The sequence below is a fragment of the Nomascus leucogenys genome, chromosome 3 (assembly GCF_006542625.1).
Source record: "Nomascus leucogenys isolate Asia chromosome 3, Asia_NLE_v1, whole genome shotgun sequence".
Taxonomy (NCBI): Eukaryota; Metazoa; Chordata; class Mammalia; order Primates; family Hylobatidae; genus Nomascus; species Nomascus leucogenys.
This window is the reverse complement of record NC_044383.1, coordinates 142688291-142705930: the sequence shown is the minus strand read 5'-3', so window position 1 is coordinate 142705930 and position 17640 is coordinate 142688291.

The following is a 17640-nucleotide window of genomic DNA, read 5'->3' as shown; positions in this document are numbered from 1 at the left end:
TATAAAGAGCCAGGGGCAGTAGCTCATGCCTGTAATCCCCGTACTTTGGGAGGCTGAGGTGGATCACGAGGTCAGGAAATTGAGACCATCTTGGCCAACATGGTGAAACCTGGTCTCCACTAAAAAAAAAAAAAAAAAAAAAGAAACAAAAGAAAAAAAAATTAGCCAGGCGTGGTGGCATGTGCCTGTAATCCCAGCTACTCGGGAGGTTGAGGCACGAGAATAGCTTGAACCTGGGAAGTGGTTCAAGTGAGCCGAGATCACAGCACTGCACTCCAGCCTGGTGACAGAGCGAGACTCCGTCTCAAAAAAGAAAAAGAAAAGAAAAGAAAAAGACAAAAGAAAAGAAAAAGAAAAACAAGTAGGGTACAGGGATAGAGGGGCATTGGGGCCCAGCTAGGGGATATTTTAGACAGGGCTCTCTGACGGGGTGACCTGGAAGAAAGAAGTGAGCCCCAGAGGACGAGGGTCCAGGCAGAGAGAACAGCAAGTATAGAGGCGCCCTGGGAATTCCTGAGGCCAGGGCAGCTGGAATGGGGTGAGGCAGGAGGAGGGGCAGAAGAAGAAACAGGAGAGACAGTAAGTGACTCTGCCGTGTCAGGTCTTGCAGGAAATGACAATCATTGCAGGTTTCATTCTGAGGCCAATGGGCAGCTCTTGGAACATTTTGAAGCAGGAGAGGGTTACCTGGAAACAGACCCTGAGCTGGCGATGCACAGGCAGAAGCCCTGTTCTCCCACCACCAGAAGAACGAGAGAGAAGCAGGGCTGGGAAGAGGGAGAACGTGGGGTATCTCGACACAGACCCCAACTGATCCCTCCAAAGCTGTGGGGTTGGGAGGACCCTTCAGAATTTCCTCCAGTTGAGGCAAGAGGGCTGGACCTTATAAACCAGCATCAACCAGTTGCTGTCTCCCAGGAGGGGTTATAGACTTGGGCTAGGCAGCTCCTTGTGGGAGCGGATGCCTGGAGAGCGATGCAGCTGTAGGCTGCCCGCAGTCAATACCTCCAGCAGCTAGGGCAGTGGCACCTGAGTCCTGAAGAGTGGCTCTCCACAGAAACCGCTACAGATCTGTTTATGTTTTCATTCTTATAAAAATCCTCTAAGTCAGGTGTTTTTATTCCCGTTAGACAGGAGGAAACTGAGGCTCATGGAGTTTAGGCAACCTGTTCAAGGTCATACCTAGGAGATGTTGGATTTGAGATTAGATCTCTCCAAATGCAAAGACCATATCCTTTAAAAAATTGTTATAAAATATACATAAGTGAAATTTACCCTCTTAACCATATTTCAGTATAAAGTTGGTAGCATTAAGTACATTCACATTGTTGTGCAGCCACCCCACTATCCTTCTCCAGAACATTTTTTTTTAATATATGGAGTCTTGCTATGTTGTCCAGGCTAGTCTCGAACTCCTGAGATCAAGTCATCCTGCCGCCTCAGCCTCCTGAGTAGTGAGGATTATTGGAGTGCACCACCACACCCAACTAATTTTTATTTTTTGTGTAGACAGGGTCTCACTATGTTGCCCAGACTGGTCTCAGACTCTTGGGCTCAAGCAATCCTCCTGCCTCAGCCTTTGAGTAGGCGAGACTACAGATGTATGCTATCTCACTTGGTTTCATCTCCAAAACTTTTTCATCTTGCATAACTGAAACTCTGAATCCGTAAAATAATAACTTCTCATTCTCCTCCCATCTCTCTAGTCCCTGGTAACCAGCATTCTACTTTCTGTCTTTATGAGTTTGACTATTCTAGATATAAGTGACATCACATAGTATTTGTCCTTCTGTGTCTGGCTTATTTTACTTAGCATATTGCCTTCAAGGCTCATCCATATTGTAGCATGTATGCGAATTTCGTTCCTCTTTAAGGCTGAATCATATTCCATTGTATGGATATTCCACCATTTACCTGTTTATTCATCTCCCGTGGGCATATGGGTTGTTTCCCCCTTTTGGCTATTGTGAATAATGTTGCTATCAACATGGGTGTACAAATATCTCTTCATGGCCCTGCTTTCAATTATTTGGGGTATATATACCCAGAAGTGGGATTGCTGGATCCTATGGTAGTGCTGCTTTCAGAAAGTTTTTTGAGGAATCATCATAGTGCTTTCCTGGTGGCTGCACCATTTTCCATTTCCACCAGTATTGCACCAGGGTTCCGGTTTTCTACATTTGTGCCAACACTTATTTTCTTCTCTCTCTCTCTAATAATAGCCATCCCAATGGGTGTGAAGTAGTATCTCACTGTGGTTTTGAGACCATGTACTTTTCATGCCACCATGCTACCTCTCTGAAGGGAATCAAAGATTTCAAGCTTGCATCCAATCCCACCATTCCACTTGTGGGTGAAAATGGTGACAATGCTTAGTCAAGACAAAAGCTCGCTGAGCGAGGTGGCTCACGCCTGTAATCCCAGCACTTTGAGAGACTGAGGTGGGCATATCACCTGAGCTCAGGAGTTCAAGACCACCCTAGGCAACACGGTGAAACCCTGTCTCTACTAAAATACAAAACATTAGCTGGGCGTGGTGCCATGCGCCTGTAGTCCCAGCTACTAGAGAGGCTGAGGCACAAGAATCGCTTGAGCCCGGGAGGTGGAGGTTGCAGTGAGCCAAGATCACGCCACTGCACTCCAGCTTGGGCTACAGAGTGAGACTCTGTCTCAAAAAAAAAAAGACAAAAGCTCAGTTAATCTCCCTGGATTAAACAGCTATGGAAGACTACATTCTAAATATCCCCGGAGGCACCCAGACCACTAAAGAACAATACAAAATTTGTCACTGTATGCTGAATTAGTCTTTAAAGTTTTTGCTCAAGAACCCTAAAATAGTTTAGAAAACAATGCTCTTCTTTGCATATTTTTAAAGTGATACCTATAATTTTATCATACATTTGAATAGTTATAAACATGTGAATTCTAGCATATTGTAAATGTTGACATTTTAAAAGAAAACTGTGACATCACTCTTTTAAATGCATCTCAGTGGAATTCAGATTCCATCATAGTTTGTTACCCACCATCATCTATTTAAGAAATACACATGCAAGCTCATCTTCAGCAAGCACAAATTGTATTCCATTTTCTCTTTGAAATTTTATTTCCATTCTACTTCCCCTTCAGAATTTTATGCTAATGTAATATAATGATAGAAAGTCTTTTACTGAATATCTCATTGTACTTTTATCCATCAAACATATGTATACAAACTAAAATTTATACACTTTGAAATTCTTGTGACCATAGGCTCTAAGTGTTCTCTGAATTGAGTTATCATTGCAATGACTAGTGTTACACAACTGATCCAAACAACCTAAAGGAATACCAAATTTTCATAAATGCTAACATGAAAAGTAAAGTTTTATTGGAAGTTTGCATTTCTTTTCTTTTCTTTTTTTTTTTTTTTGAGACAGAGTCTCGCTCTTGTTGCCTAGGCTGGAGTGCAATGGCGCCATATCGGCTCACTGCAACGTCCTCCTCCCGGGTTCAAGCGATTCTCCCGCCTCAGTCTCCCGACTTGCTACTCATTGCTAGATTGCTAGGATGACAGTGTGTGGCATCAATTCTATTTCTATTTCTCATTTCTTAGAGATAAGAAATCCTTGTTCTTATAAATAAGGAGAGGGGAATGGAAAAAGTTTTGTTGTAAAAATGTCTTTCGAGTTTTGTCTTTTGGGGCAAATAAGTCAAAAATTGTCTTTCAATCACATGGTAATGTATGATCAAAGATGATTTTCTAATGATCTGTCAGCTGACAACTCTACTAGATCCTCTCCTTCAGTTTTGTTGAAATCAAAATATTGGAAACCGTGTGGTTTGCAAAGGCTTTGTTACCCAGTCTGTGAAGGACTGAACTGTGTTCCCACACACGCATATGTTGATGTCCTAACCCCTAGTACCTCAGAATGGGCCCATATTTGGAAATAGGGTCATCACAGATATAATTGGTTAAGATGGGGTGATTAGGGTAGGCCCTAATCCACTATGACTGGTGTTCTTATAAAAAGAGGAAATTTGAACATAGGGACAGACACATCTAGAGGGAAGATGATGTGCAGAGACACAGGAGGAAGACAGCCATCTACAAGCCAAGGAGAGAGGCCTGGCACAGCTCCTTCCTTAGGGGCCTCAGAAGGAACCAACTCTGCCAACACCTTGATTTTGGACTTCTGGCCTCAGAACTGCAAGACCATAAGTTTCTGTTGTTTAAGTCCTGCCGCTTGTGGTCCTTTGTTAAGGCAAACTTAGAGCCACTCACTCCCTTACACCTACACCAATATTTTCCATGTTTCTTTTATTTGGTGTCCAGGAGGGTTTTTTAAACCCCAAAGCAAGGCATCCCAGGAAGACCGGAAATGCAGGAGAGGGACGCTTCTCTTTTGTAAGTGGAATAGGAGCCACTGTGAAAGGGACATGGGTGTTTAATAAAAAGCAGATATTGAATTTGAAGGTCTGCATGTTGCTTTCCTTCAAAATATCCTTGTCTATGGGCCCCTTTGGAAAGTCTCAGGCCCAGAGGACTAGGTGTGGTGCCTTGTTTGAAGACGGCTGTGCTGAGCCATAAAATACCTACCGAAATTCAGGGGTATGGAAAAGCCTTTGTCCGTGGAGAGGTCAATGACATTTTCATGGAGGCTATAACATCTAACTGGCCTTGTGTAGAATTTTGATTTGTGGCAGAGAGAAGGAAGGACATTCCAGCCAGGGTGGAAGCAACTTGGAAATGGACGTTTGACTGAAGTAGGAGTTGGTAGGGTGGGACCAGTCTTCAGGGGTCCATCAACGATGGGCCTAGGAGCTTGTACTTAGGCACTAGAAAGCGTTTCATGAGCACTGCCACGACGACAGTGGTGCTTAGGAAGATGAGTCGGGCTGCAATGCAGAGGATGGGTGGGTGTGTGCAGAGCTGGGGCAGGAGCAATCCAGGGGTGTGGCTCTCCAAGCATGGATCCGTGCAATGGAGCTAGAAAGGGGGAGGCAGCTGTGTGTTGGTTGTGACAGAAACAGAAGTCGAATGCCCATGTCACAGTCAAATTATGTGCCCACTGCTTAATGATCTTCATTTGCGAGGGGCTGCCAAGTCCCTGAACTAACTCCCTGTCTTTCCTCTGCTTTTCTGCTGTCTTCTGTAGTGGTGGAGGGCTTAAAAGTCTAGAAAGACTAACGATTTCCAGCGAGTCAAGTAGAGGCACAATGGGGCAAAACTTCTCTGTTACGTGACAGATCCTTTCATTGTCAGGATGAAATGAGTCAATGTGTGTGAAGCCACTTGGTTAACTAGAAAGTGCCCTGAAATGTAAAGCTATGGCTCCTCATTACTCACTGTTGCACGCTACTCTTTCTCAGAGGTAGTGAAGAGGTTTTCTCAGTGCCTCACTTCCCATGAGGCTTTAGTAACTGAAATCCAGGTAATAGAGACTCCACTGTGCATTGCCTGAGAATTTCTCTGGGCTTATATCCCTCTCCAAATTGGGAAGGTGTGACAATACCCCCTGCTGAGCCCCGCTGGGGAGAAGAGCCACGCATTGCACTCCTGGATTCTCTGAGGTGTCTGTCCTCATGCCAAACACCCTCAGAGGACTGTTCATTTGCTGTCAGAATTGCAAGCCTTCCTGATTAGGTAATAATGGATACAAAGCTTTCCTATGCCCTGAAAACCAGATTTTTTTTTTAAATGGCCACATGCTCTCCACTCCCTAAGCAGGGGAGTCCACAGAGCATCAGAACAACCTGACACACAACTCTCATTCACACACACACACACACACACACTCAATACCACTTGCATTTTTATGACCCAGAGAGGATAAGAAAACTGGTTTATTCTAGAAGAAACTGGTGGTCACCATCCTTATAGCCATCTCTCTAAATCTCATTCATGTTCTCTGTGACCCTGAGGGTCACTGGAACCTTCTGGTGTTCTTAGTTCTCCAGAGGACTCCCTTGGCCATCATGGTAGAGACCTGTCCTACTGGCCATGTGGCTGCTAGGACATGAACATTTGGAATTTCTTCCAAGGATGAAAAGGACATGGTAAATAATGTCTGAATGAGTTTTCTTACCTACATTGCCTCTGCCATCTCTTATTCAGAGGTAGTATCTCCATTCATATGGCTGCCATAAAGCAAATCCAATGGCAGGAAGACAAGGTGGAAGCATCAGATGATCTCCTCGGCATTGACACCTGCTCCCATTTAAGAGATGGGGAGAGAAGCCAGCGTGTGAAGTGGTAACAGTTCCTGTCATTCCACATATACTTACCAGGTGCCAGGATGTGCCAAGCACTTTGGACATGGAACTCATTTTGCCCTCCAACCCTATGGAATAGGAATGCTAACACCTAGATTTTACAGGGGAAGAGATGGCAAACTGGAGCAGGTGGGTCACTTTCTCAAGGTCACGAAACTAGTAAGTAGCTGTGTCAGTCAGGATGACTTAAACTGGGCTTTGATAACAAAGAGCTCCCAAATCTTAGTGGCTTACAATATCAAAGATTTATTCCTCCCTCCTGCTAAATGTCTACCAAGGTCTCTGGAGGCTTCTTCCTCAATCTAGGACCTCGGCAGACACTACCGGGACACTGCTGGTTGTCATGCAAGTGGAAAAGGAGAAGACGGCAAAGTGCTCAATGCTGGCATATGTTACTTCTGTTTATTTTGTTGGCCAGAGGCTGTCACATGGTACCTGTAACTTCAGAGGGCCAAGGAAGTACACTCTTATTATCTCAAAGGGAGAGGAGGCATTTTTGCAAACAGCTCTAATGACCACCACAGTGGTAGAGGAAGGATCCTAGAAGAAAGGCATTTTCTAAAGTCTATGCTCTTCGCTCCTATAAGAGCTTCCACTCACGGAGCCCTGGGCGCCTCGTGGGGGTCTGAGCACTAAGCGTTTTACAGGTATCATTTCTGGTCTTCACAGACACTTGTTAGGTAGATGCTAATATTCCCTTCATTTCGAGATCAGATTACTGAGGCCCAGACAGGTCTTGAAGTAGCTTGAACCAGATGGTACAGAGAGTAACAAAGAGCACGTGTGCAGGCCTCTAATTAGTGTGACGCGGGAGGCTCTCTTCTTTCCTTTTTTGCCTTGAGGATTTCCAATGCCACAGACAGCATTTCAGTTTCACAACAGAAAACCCACATACATTTTCACAAGATTAAAACTTTGCTTAATCGTGTGTTCATTTATTTATTGTTTTATTAATTGCTCATTGTAAAAATTTAGGTAATACTTACAGGCATGAAGGAGAAAGCGAAAAATCACTAACAATCAAAACATCAAGAGAGAGCCGCTGCTAACATTTTAAGTATGTGCCTCCAGATCTGCTCATCTGTAACTTGTTTCTTCACATAACAATAGATTGTGAACATCCTTCCAACAAATACACTGCAGTTTTAATGACTGCATAATACTCTATGGAGTGACTGTGCTACAATTTATTTAAAATTCCTTGATGATCCACATTTATCTTCTGTTTAATCTCTCCCTCTTCTCTTAATTCTGAGTTCCAGCTCTTTCTTAACAATGATGTCTAAAATCTCCTGTGTCTCTTATGCTTTCGCATTGTTATGGTCAAAGATCTTTAATTAAAACACTAGTTCCTCTTTGTTACCTCTTTTCTTTCTCCCTCTTTCATAAAGACCCCCCACAAATGGGATTAAATATTTTGTTCTGGGAGTTTCAGGCCAGGGATTTTCCTTGACATTTCTTTTTTGTTTCATGTACTTTTTCTGAAATTCCCCAATACACTGTCCCGTTTTTCTTTTTACTTTTGTTTTTGTATATCCACTTTGCTTATTTTATTATATATTTGCATGTCCATATTCCAGAACCACCAAACAGCATGTTTTGTGCTTTTCCTGGCTGTTACCTGTGTGGCAAGGTATTCAGTGGCTTCCTGGCTTCCTCCCCTATGCCCCGAGTAACCCCCTATGCAGATTCACCACTTTCCTACTCATTGTACGTTCCCTGCTTTGCTCATGCTGTTCCCTCAACCTGGAGTGGCCTTTACTGTCATCTAGCGTTGGTCATCAGAATCCAGCTCAAATGCCTGGCCTTTCACAAAGCACCGTCTGACCCTTTAACTGTTCTTTCCTCTGTGCTTGGCAGCATTTTACTATCACCTCCAATATATACTCACTTAGGAGGCATCTACTGAGCACCTATGGTGTACCCTGGAGGGCTGGGGCAGAACAGACAACAATTAGCCTTGGTATCCACCCTCTAGGAGTCCGGGGAAATAGGAAAACAGAACTGGAACCCAGTGTAGTCCAGGCTGAAATGGAGGTCAGCAGAGACGCCAAGAGAATGACACGGCCACGCCAGCGCTCGCTGGCTTTTCTTTAAGGCACGTTTTCCCTTAGTAAAAGTCAAGATCCTGAGGGAGAAGTGATCCTTTTTAATTCGCCTTTTCGGGACTTTGTTTGTGGCAGCGCTTAACGCGCCTAATGCTAATGGCACACGTCGGGGGGCTCCCGGGAGAGGACGGGTGGGCGGACCCCAGGCGCAGGTCCAGTCCCATTACCCACATTTCCCGGAGCCCAGTCTACTTTTCACATCTTTCATTCTCCCTGAAATAGATGCACATTCGCCTCCAGATTTAGAATAGGAGCAATGACTATTTCACGAAAGCCTGGAAAATATGACTTTTCCAGAAATGGCTTAAGTCGGTCATAGATCTTCAGGCTCCTGGCAACTGCGGGACGGGGGTGTGCCCTAATTGCATCCATTTCCTCCCAGGCCTGATTGGGAATCTTGCACCGGCATCGCGAGCCCCGCTCCTCGGCCTCCACGAGCGAGGGACGCGGGAGTGGGGCTTTTCTTCGGGGTGCGAGTCCCACTGCCGCCGGCTTCTCCAGCTCCTCGCCGGGCCGCGCTGCCGCCCAAACTCCGCAGCGCCGCCCGCTCCGCGCCCGGCTCCGGCCCAGGTTTTGCGGCCCGCCCGCCGCCGCGCTCGCCGAGCCGGAGGCTGGCGCCGCCGAGGCCGCCGCGGCCGGGGCGTGGGGGCCGCACCGCGCACGCGCGCCCGCGGCGTCTGCGGCTCCCTGCGCCCCGACTCCGCGCGGCCGGAACCCTCGCGCCGCCGCCCCGCCCGGAGCCGCCCGGGACACGGACCCCGCGCGCCCCGCGCCGGGCGGGGACTATTTTCTCTGCCCGTGTCCTCTCCTCTCCCCACGCCGGGAGGAACATTCCTGGCTCTCCCCGCCCGGTTGCGTCTGTTCCCGCTCCTCCCCCGCCGCGTGTTTTCCGCCCCAGTAAAGATCGTGCCACACAAATAAGCCTCGAATGCCCTTTGCCGAGCAGGCGGGAGGGCAGCAAGCGCAGAGCCCGAGCGGGCCATTTTCAGGGCGCGTCTCTGGAGCCGCTAAAAGTCTTGTTTTCTCCCAAAAGTGGAAGGTGGGAGGTGGGGCGGGCGTGGGGCCGCTTCCAACTGCTACACACGCTCGAATAGTTGTCAGTAAAATCAAACTGACGTCAGCCCCGAGGAAAAAGATAGGTCTCTTTTGTTCTCATGTTCTCCCCCCGCCCCTTGCGATCAAAGGCAAAAAACATTTTTTGGAGGTGGGGGGAAAGACAAAAGGGGGAAAAAATTGCAATGCAGAGAGATAGCTTCCATTAGAGCTCCTGCCCGGGCGATGGGAATGTTTAATGAATGCATCAAGCCTTTTGATCACCCTCGCTCGGTTGGGTTCAGTAGTGCCGGAAGGTTAGTTGCATCTCCTGTGGCTGATCTGAAATTCGATCAGCAGAGGGGGCAAAGAAAAGAAAAGCATTTTAATGGGAATCAATAGAGGATCATAGGTCTTGGAAGGAAATACGTGTTAATTAAAAATGCCACAAGATTAAAAAATGTCCACGACTTGTTTAAAAAGAGAAAAAGGAAAAAACAGGAGAGAAAGGAGAGAGAGAGGAGAGGGGGAGGAGGAGGGAAAAAAACCCTTAGCAATCTATTTTCTCTGTGTGTTGCTGCCAGAGAGGCAGTCAGCAGACCAACAGTTTGTGTAATGCTTCAAGCTACAGCGGGCAAATTTAAAGCTGTATGCTCAGAACAACATAATAAATACTTATTGAAAATGCATTTCTATTTCTAAGCGGGGTTCACTCATGCATTATACAAAGCACCTAGGGCTGCAGTAGAGAGACGCAAGGGGACAAATAAGGTGTACTGTGGCTCAAGTTCTTAAAACTAAACTCTCCAGCTTTTAACAGTTGACAGCAAGAACATAGACACTTAAAAAATGTATAAAAAACTAAACGAATAGCTTGAAAGATACCACGGACTTAAATTGTCTGAAACTTAAAGTTGTAATTTAAAAAAATCTGATAACTGAGGTTGAGGAGAAGGGTAGCAAGGGGAGTTAGTGGTAGATAGCATATTGATTGGGTTACAGAGTGGAAAATTATTGCCCTGTAGGTAGAGAAAGTGATCAACAGTGTGATAAAAACGGTGGAAGGTTTTATGACTATCCATCTACTACAGTGGGAAAGGGAAAAAGGTTTTTTAAACCCATTCTTTGACAGAAAAACACAAATATACACCCTGTTTGCATAGCCTTTTAGAAAGAAATCAATTTACATTTTTACATTTTTGCATGTTAAACAAAGTTTCTTCATTATTGCAGTGGTGGAGCCTTCCTTTCAATAGCCTTTTAGGGGCTCCTCCAGAGCTCCTGCATTCTAGTCCTACCCTTTACTCATCTTCCTTATTTTTACCTTTTCTTTCAATCTCTTTGAAGGACATAAAAATCGTCAAAGAGGTTTCTCAGGGCAATTTCCCTTGGGTGTTCCTAATATTTAATTTCAGTAGTTTGGATAAAGGGGGATCTGTTATAAAGGAGGTTTCCTTGTTGAGCCACGAATTATCTTACTTCAATATTTTTGGTCTCTACTAGATTATAAAATCCTTGAAGGCAGGGGATATATCTCGTCTATCATTCATATTTCCAACAATGCCCCTTAGAACAAAACCTTGCACCTGGGAAATAGTAGAGATAGCTCATTGAGCACTTTGGGTTAATAGTGGTAGATGGCCCATTGGATTTTAGAGAGGAAAAGTCATTGCTGGGTAAACTCAGAGAAGTGACTTAGCTTCTCTGAGCTTCAGGTTCGTCATCTGTAAAGTTTGAATGCTTATATCTAGCTACCAGGACTCACTTTGGTGAATGAAATGTTCGTAAAGCACACTGTGTAATGTGTAATATCTGGCTATATATACATATATATCTAAATATATATACATATATAATGTGTCTAAATATATCTATAAATTTTATGTTCTATCTATCTATCTATCTACCTATCTTGTTCCTTCTAAGATTTCTCCCACCCAGAAGCCCTGACTCCTTTATTCACACTCTGGTGTGTCCCCTCCTTGAATCTGGACTGTAGCTGGATTGATGCTTTATGACGTTCAAGGCTAGATTATAAGAATCTTGCTGCTTCTACTGGGGACTCTTGGAGTGCTCACTCTTGGGACATTCCTTCCCAGGACCCAGCTGCAATTTTCAGGAATCAGGGATCTTGTGTAGGTGAGATCAGGTGGACAGGTTGATAGTGTGCAGCGAACTCCCAGCCAACAGGTAACATCAACTGCCAGCCATTCACTGCCAGCCAAGTGAATAGGCCATTTTGGATGGCCAGGCCTGTGGAAACTTCTGATGACTCCAGCCCCAGCTGTTGTCTGACTGCAATTGTATGAAAGACCCCAAGCAAGAACTGCCCAGCTGAGCTTAGCCCATAGAACCATGAGAGATAATATATAAAATGTGCAAATAAAAAAAATTTTTACAGTAGGTACTAAACCTGCTTGTTGAATAAACAGAAATGAAATAAGCTAGCTGCTTGGCAATCTCTTCCTTACCTCTTCCCTCCTGCCCCTGTTATTCTTTGACACCCCCAGTGGCATGCCAGCCCTTATTCCTGAGGTTATTAAGCTAGCTGTGACTACATTAAAATGGAATTTGGTAAGCCCTTTCCTCAGGAGGCTTAGAGTCCAACTGGGCAAGAAGAAACCTTTTTCAAAAGGGGAAGCCATTTATGCACTGCTAGATCCTGGCATGGAATAATGATTGTTAAACTATCTGTTGTTAAATGAAAACATTATTTATTTTCTGTAACATGCTGATTGGAGGGAGGAAAATTTATCTAGGGTTTGAGCTGGCCTGTGCTTATAGGGATTTTTTTTTTCTTTCAGCTTCTTTCTGATGTAGTTCTACCTTTCCTGGGAAACTCTGAACAAATTTCTACTAGTTCAGAAGCCACCAAAATGAGAAGATATAGTATCTTGTTTTATTAATTTTGATATTTAGGCACTAGCTAATTACTTGGAAGATACATCTTCTTGTTCGTAATACAGTCAGTGCCATTTGGCCCTTGATCAAGTGTAAACAATGATTTTCATGTGGAAGGGCTAGAGCTTGGGCTGCATCTGCCGTGCACTTCATTTGCTAGGGCTACAGTGGTCACCAGAGATTTTTCTTCCATCACAGGTGATTCTACCCAAGAATGATTCGAGGAAAGGGGAGGTGTGGGCAGGAAACCAATTGGGGTTCACAAATAAATAAAGTGCAACTCAATTTTTTTTAAATTTTTGAAAGAAATTCTAAACTTACTGACTTGCTTTAAAAATTAAATAAATAGGCTGGGCGCAGTGGCTCATGCCTGTAATCCCACTTTGGGAGGCCAAGATGGGTGGTTTGCTTGAGTCCAGAGGTTTGAGACCAGCCTGGCCAACATGGTGAAACCCTGTCTTTACTAAAAATACAAAAAAATTAGCCGGGCATGGTGGCACACGCCTGTAATCCCAGCTACTTTGGTGGCTGAGGCACAAGAATTGCTTGAACCCGGGAGGTGGAGGTTGCAGTGAGCCGAGATAGTGCCATTGCACTCCGGCATAGGCAACAGAGTGAAACTTCATCTAAAAAAAAAAAAATTAAATATTATACATGTAAAAAAAAACCCCCAAAATCTCAACAATGACAATTTAAAGGCAGAGATGGACAAGGAGAAGAGAAAGGTGGGTGCTTTGAGTGTGGAGAGAAGAGGGATAAGTGGCTTGGTGGATCCCAGGATGAGTCTGCGTCACTTGGATATTTACTTGAATTAGGGGTGTAGAGATTCTGGGAATATCTTGAGTTGCATGTTTTTGTGTTTTTTCTTACTTTTACAGTAAAATGTTTACATAGATGAAACACAAAGCCTTTTCTGATTTTGTCGATACGGGTATACATACACATAATAAGCCCAGTGAAAAATATTTTTCATGAGCAAATGGGACAGCTACTCTACATAACTCTTCATAGGACTTTCAAAGATTATATTCTGAATGCGACAATTACAACGACGTTCCAGAACAGAAATTGCATTCTGGAATGCACCAGTTGGGAAGTGTAATATCTTCTGATGAGCTACTGGCTAAAGTTGCATTCCAACCTCTTGCTGCTATGTCTTGGTTTGTATCATCTCCATGGTGGCTTTTAATACTTCATTCCAATTGGATGGATTGTGTCCCCAGATCTGTCTTTGGCTTTGAGCCTGTCTCTTGCAATTGACCCCTCTTCAAGAAGCTTGATCCATGTGTTCCATTCATTTAATCATTCATTCCTTCAACAAACATGTATTATCTGTCTACTATGGGCCAAACACTGTATTAGGGGCCGGGGATACACTGATGAACAAGGCACCATTGTAGCCTTCCAACAGCTTCCAGGCTTGTGGGAAAGACCCACAGGTACTCAGGGGAACACTGGTAGGGAAACTGGAGTGATTTTGAACACTACGGAAGCCATCAGAGAAGGGAAAAGTGGGGAGCGTCCTCAGAGAGTCTGAGTTGAGACCTAGATAAATGAATCAGCCAGGTGAAGGCCAGGGCATGGGGAAACATAGTAAGAAGAGATATTGGAATTGCAAGTATTTGAGATGTTGTATGGAGGTTCCTGATTTTGCCCTGGGATCTGTAAAGACAACTAGGTGTAGTGATGCTTAAGCTAGTCCTGATTAAAAAAAATAATAACGTAAGTGGAGTGATTAATTCAAGACTTAGTCACCTTTTAAGCTATGAGCTTTTTTGCAGACTAAATGTGCTCTGCTTGCACTTATGTCTGTCAGCAATGCTTATCCTGAATCTGACTGACCCTCTGAAGCCAAGTTTCATCTGTATTGGTGGTGGTAGTAGCTGCCATTTTGGAAAAGGGATTTTTTTTCCTTCACTTTTATGGTGCATCTCAGTGCCATTGTTGATGTTGATTATGTTCTGTAATCTTAGTTGCTTCCTTTTGTACCTACAAACATTCCAAGATGTTAGCATTTATTTCTAGTTGCAGTATTTTCATTTCATTTTAAATTTTTTTTATTGTGGTGAAATATACACAACATAAAATTGACCATTTTAACCATTTTAAAGAGTATAGTTCCGGGACGTTAAGTACATTTGCATTGTTGTGCAAGCAATAGTCACCATCCATCTCCAGTAATTCCCCATTTTCCCTTCCCCCATCCCCTGGCAACCAGAATTCTACTTTCTGTCTCTATTAATTTGACTACTCTGGGTATCTCATATAATCATTTTACATTTTAAACTTTTCGGCAGAATGGCTGTCAGACTTGAAATGTTATTGGAGAAAGATTGTACAGGATGAATTACTGAAAATTTTAATGTACTTAAGTGTTCTACATACAGTTTTAAAATTTTCTGTGGGCCGGGCGCGGTGGCTCACGCTTGTAATCCCAGCGCTTTGGGAGGCCGAGGCGGGCGGATCACGAGGTCAGGAGATCGAGACCACGATGAAACCCTGTCTCTACTAAAAATACAAAAAATTAGCCGGGCGTGGTGGCGGGCGCCTGTAGTCCCAGCTACTCGGAGAGGCTGAGGCAGGAGAATGGCGTGAACCCGGGAGGCGGAGCTTGCAGTGAGCTGAGATTGCGCCACTGCACTCCAGCCTGGGCGACAGAGCGAGACTCCGTCTCCAAAAAAAAAAAAAAAAAAAAAAAAAATTTTCTGTGGCTGTGTAATTTATTCTGAAGCTGACTATAGCAGTGTGTCTTAAGTCAGCGTTGATGGGAGAGGTCAAAACTTTTTGCCTGATAAAGACTATTAAACAATTAAGATGACATAATAGCACTACAGGTATAAATTATGTCATGAGATTCTATCTGATTTGATTGGATCCTTCTCCCATACGTAAAATTAAATGTCCTCCAACTGAAACAGTCTTATTCAATATCCCTCAGTGCAACTTTGTTAGTAGCTCCCTTAATGCATGAAAGAAGATGGTAAACGTTATGATGTTTTTTTGTAATCACTCATTTTACACATTTCTGAAATAGTAAAAATAATATTTTGTTTCAGTTACAGATATCTGGGAAACAACACTTTATACTCTACTGTATAAAAATTTCTTAATGGTAAAAGTGGCTGAGAAATAAAGATAGAAAACTATAGCTCACATTGTCTCAAACCTTTGTAAAAAATATTTCATAGTAAAATTACAGACAGATTATAAATAATTTTATTGCCAAGTTATCCATGTGAAAATTTAATTAACATAAATTACACGTTGCAGTAAAAATGATCTCTATAATGGCCAAATTTCGGCTTTTACAGTCTTTTGCTTTCAATATGATGTCATCTTTGCCAGAATGATCTGAAAAAGGGCCTTCACTCTTAGAGCTAATTTCTTTATAGGAGTTCTAGTTCTTAGGTTGTAGTAAAGATAGAGGAACCTCATTAATTCTCACTTTGCTAATCCATAAACTCTGTAATTTCCACAAAAATTCCTCAGCAATATCATTTTACTTTACAGGAAACATTTTATAGCCAGGAGCTCTAGACAAATCTCCAATCACTAAGAATCCATTATTTTTGCCAAATATACTACAGGCCATTCACTAGCTGTCATAAAATATTATGACTCAACTACATTTATCTAAGTAAACTAATAAAGCAAATATCACGATTCCAAATTCAGATGTGAAAAAATCATGTGCACATATTCACATATTTCCCTACATTATGTGTGTGTATGTGTGTGTGAGATTGTTACAATGATAACCCCTAATTGTGAATTACACTTCCCTGTATTCATGTCTCTTTGCTACACCTTCAAACATAAGGAGAATTACATTTTTTCCTATCCTTTGACTGCAAGCTGCTCTTGTGACTTGATTTGACCAATGGAATCTGGCAGAAGTGACACTGGATGTCTTCTGAGGCCAGGCTTATAGAGGCTAGGGAGCTTCTGCTTTTGGTCTCTTGTAACCCTAAGACTCCCATGCTGTGAACAATTATGCTCACGAAGAAAGACTTCTGCAGAGAAAGGCCCAGGTAAGCTCAGTCCTAGTCAACTGCCAGTGGACTATACCCAGGCAAGTCCAGAAAAGAATTCCTCAGCCAACCTATAGAATCATGACAAATAATAAATTGCGGTTGTTAGAAACCATGAAGTTTTAGGGTGTTTTGTATGAGGATGTCCAATTGTTCCAGCACCATTTTTGGAAAAGGCTATTTTTGCTCCATTGTGTTGCCTTTGCTTTTTGTCAGAGAAACTGATGTAGAAATTGTTATCTGACACTAGATGCAAGTGTAGCAAAATCCTAAAACATGTGATAATGGTTTGGTGACTGGGCGTCAGGTAGAGGCTGCAATAGAAGCAAGAAGTTTGTTAGCAGATGCTGGAAGAACAATGAGGAAATGGCTATTGTTAAGACTTCAGAAAAATTTAAGGAGGTACCTGACAGACTCTCTCACCAGACAAAGAATCTTAAGGGCATTGTTTCATAGCAACTCAACATGTTCAAAGTAGAGGTATGTCTTGAAAATAATTATACATATACCTTTTGGGCTTGGAGAGAAACTATAAAATTAATAGGAAACCCACAGAGTTTTTCGAGAGTATTGTATTTATGAGAGCACTGTCAGCTTGGACTGAAAGGGAAAGAGGGAATTCAAAATTAAAAAGACGCCTCTGGACTCCCAACTTTCCACCGGCGGAAAGAAGACTAAGAAAGTTTCTTAGCTGCAAACGTGGGCCATTGTTGGAGATAAATGAAAGGTGTCTCAGAAGGTAATGCCACAAGGCTAGGGCAGAACCAAGAGCTGGGAAGAATAAGAATGGAGAGAACCAATCTTAGTGAGCAGAATTGGCCCCCAGTAAAGGAACATTCTTTATTCCCAGAAGAGAAGGTCTGAAACATGTGCCCAGCTGGATTTCAAGAGTGTTATGGGCCAGTGACAGTTCCGTGCCTCCCATCCCCTTGTTTTTGAGTGGAAGTATCCAATTGCTGTTATCTTATCCCTGTCTTTCCATTGTATATTGGGTGTCTGTGGGGCAGATAACTGTTTTTAGTTCACAGAGCTCTAGATTAAGTGTTGCTGCATCAAAGAGCCATTCTTTGGTAGCCTCATCTGTATTGGTACTTGATGATCTGCATGAGATCATGGGCTCTGAGCCTGATGCTGGGATTGGATGAGACTTTGGGGATTTGCATGTGAAGGAGACATGAATCAATGGGACCAAAGGAAGCTGTGGCACAACAATATTTAAAATAATGGCCCCTGATGAATCATGTCTTTTTGTGTTCATGCCTTTTGGCAATGTGACTTTGCTGCTCCTCTCATCAAGAGGTGGCATCTAGTTT